Raw genomic sequence first — 2,706 nt, 5'->3', positions numbered from 1 at the left:
ATGAAAACAAAATAAAGTAACTCGCACAAAAAACAATGAAACGGTCCGAGGCAGGACACCGGCTCCTTTGATAAATTTGTCCGAGTCAAAATATTCTGTCCTTTCATGACAAACCATCCGCACAGATCGACTTAGGGTGCGTTCGATTGACCGTATTCAGGAATACGAATACGCGGAATGGAAGGTAGAAGTCCTTCGGTTTTACGGAGATTCACATTAAAATTGTCAAAGACCTACTAAAATGCTATTTTAATTTATCTTTATTATCCTTGTTGCTTCAAAACGCTAGACATACCATTTTAAATCATCACTCCAAACAGGACCCTAAGGGTGCGTTCGATTGACCCTATTCCGGAATAAGAATACGTCAGTGGAGTAATTTAAAACGGCATGTCTGGTGTTTTGAAGAAACAAGGATAATAAAGATAAGTTTAAAACAGCATTTTAGGAGGTGTTTGATAATTTTAATGGGAATCTTCGTAAAAACGAAGGATTTCTAACCTCTATTCCATGTATCAATCGAACGCACCCTAAAAAGTGCCGTGCTCGCGGATTTTTCGGCTAAAACGAACTGTTTTGTCCTCAGTGCGGATCGACCCTTACACCTTGTTTACCCCCCAAAATTTTGCTTAGGCATTGTTTTCGATTTCTCTTGGCACATCTTCATGTCCCAGGAGAAAATGCAAACATTTTGGGAGGTAAACAAGATGTATTAGAGGATTTGAAAAAATTCCAGCAGAAAAGAATTTCCCGCGCTGCCGGCAGGCAGAGTGTTTTGGCCGGAAAGGAGTAGCACGCCCGGGCATGTCCAGTTGCAGCCGCAAACAGTTTCCGGACTCATCGTTTGTGATTTTTGTTAGTAGAGGTTGAAACGTGTGGTCTTTGTCGCAGTTTTTTACTTTACTTTTCTCTTGGGTAATTATGAGCCATAACATTGATTGCAATGAAAGGAAGAAACAAACCGGACGCTCCGTAGTGAAGCCGCGGCAGAGTACGAAGGGCCTGTTTAACAGCGAGAAGGGGAAATTCCAGACAACGGCCAGGTTTTACTTTGACGGTAGGAAAGTAGCAATACGAGTCAAATATCGTAGTCCGTGTAAAACAACGAAATTTTAACATTTCAGTTCAATTTTAGTACACATCCGGTAAATACACGTTTAAAATTTTTATTTTCACTCCCGAACATTTGCATTTTTGTTTTTCAGGCTACGTCACTCACATCCTCTCCCAAAGTGAATGGAGAAGTCGGCAAGCCCAGGGAATTTTAATTATCGTATGCCTCAGCTATCGGGGCAGAAATAAAACATTCCTTTACTGTTGCAGCTTCGTAACTGCCAGAAACCAGGCTTAGGGCTTCGAAAACCTCTCTTTCCCACACAGCAAGAGACAAATTTTGGTCTGAGCTTGACATGGGGCTCACTTAAGTAACCCTCGGAGACACAAGATAAAAATCAAGGTAACATTATCAAAATTTCCACTTTCATCTCGTCCTTTCCAAGACGAGATAACAACGTATGCCGTATGATAGATAGCTAGATGAGGGAGCATCTGTTTGACTAGTACTTCAGAACTTGGGTATTTTCTATATTCAATTCAGTTAAAATGTTTGGTTGAAAGTCACATGGAATGATTCAACTGGGTTTTGGGGGCCACCTTTGAATGTCACTTTTCATACCATTGAGTGGTATAATTTTTTTTGAAATTATATTTTATCTCATTGTGTTGTATTGTATTGTATTGTATTGTGATAATCCTTTTCTCTTAAAAGCCCCTTTGGGACGAGAAATATAAAGTATGTGTGTGTATGTATGTATTTTGTATGTTTAGTAGGTCTAGGTTGCTTGGAGCTTGATTAGCATTAACAGTGTTAAATAACATGACATCCTGTCCCGGGTTGCTCGAAGCATGGTTTGCGCTAACCAGGGTTCGAGCAACTGGCCCCTCGAGAAATATATACTACAAGTACTATTACCCTTGCATTGAGCAACTCCACCAAGATAAAAAAAATGATGATGAAAAACTCACAAACACAGGGTGATAGGCACATAAAATTTCCTAAATTTCAAACCTTAGCTTTTAGTTGAATGAATACAAAAAAATTGCCTGTGTCAATGTGCATCATCTATTTAACAGAAGGAACATTACAACCGCTGGAAATGTTCAGGTTGGAAGACATTTTCAGAGCTGAATATTGTTTTATACATCAGATGAAATCACTGGTTCACCATCACTTCCAAGTCACTGTATTAGAGGCCTATGTTCACCCAAAAAAACATTACACACTTGTGTTGTTGTTTTGAAATAGGTAGTTCCAGTGTTTTGTTTAGATAATTTTCAGATTTTCTGTCTTTGTGAGATTCAACGCGGCATGCAATGTCTTTTGGGTGAACTGTGGTATTTTGGGTACCTGCGGTATTCTTGCAGCAGCAAAACTATGTGAAGATATTCCTAAATCTCACAATTTCCATTCCCTTTCATATTACCAAACCTGCATTAAACCCTCAGTGAATGCAGTGCATGAATAACAGATTGGTTACAGGAAACCTCACAAAGAGTATAAGGGAAGCTTATTTTCCAGTTTATATCCCCAATTGAGTCCAGAGCTGAACTTTGCTTAGTTTGTAGAGATCACTTACAAGTGCAGTCTAAATGATGGCCTTCATAAGCTTGGTCTGAATTTAATGATTTTTTTGCCCTGATTGACAG

General features: G+C 39.2%; 1 long non-coding RNA gene across 2 annotated transcripts in view; it reads left to right on the top strand.

Annotated features, from left to right (window-relative positions):
* Positions 1-798: 798 nt before the first annotated feature.
* Positions 799-2,706, top strand: part of LOC138016956 (uncharacterized) — a 28,675-nt gene continuing 26,767 nt past the window's right edge. For both annotated transcript variants that reach the window (XR_011125902.1, XR_011125901.1), the window contains exons 1-2: positions 799-1,057; positions 1,206-1,456. This is a non-coding gene — a long non-coding RNA (uncharacterized lncRNA). The remainder of the gene's footprint in view (positions 1,058-1,205; positions 1,457-2,706) is intronic.

Source organism: Montipora capricornis, chromosome 9 (assembly GCF_036669925.1).
Source record: "Montipora capricornis isolate CH-2021 chromosome 9, ASM3666992v2, whole genome shotgun sequence".
Classification (NCBI taxonomy): domain Eukaryota; kingdom Metazoa; phylum Cnidaria; class Anthozoa; order Scleractinia; family Acroporidae; genus Montipora; species Montipora capricornis.
The sequence above is the reverse complement of the archived record's forward strand: the minus strand, read 5'-3'. Positions and strand labels throughout refer to the sequence as shown.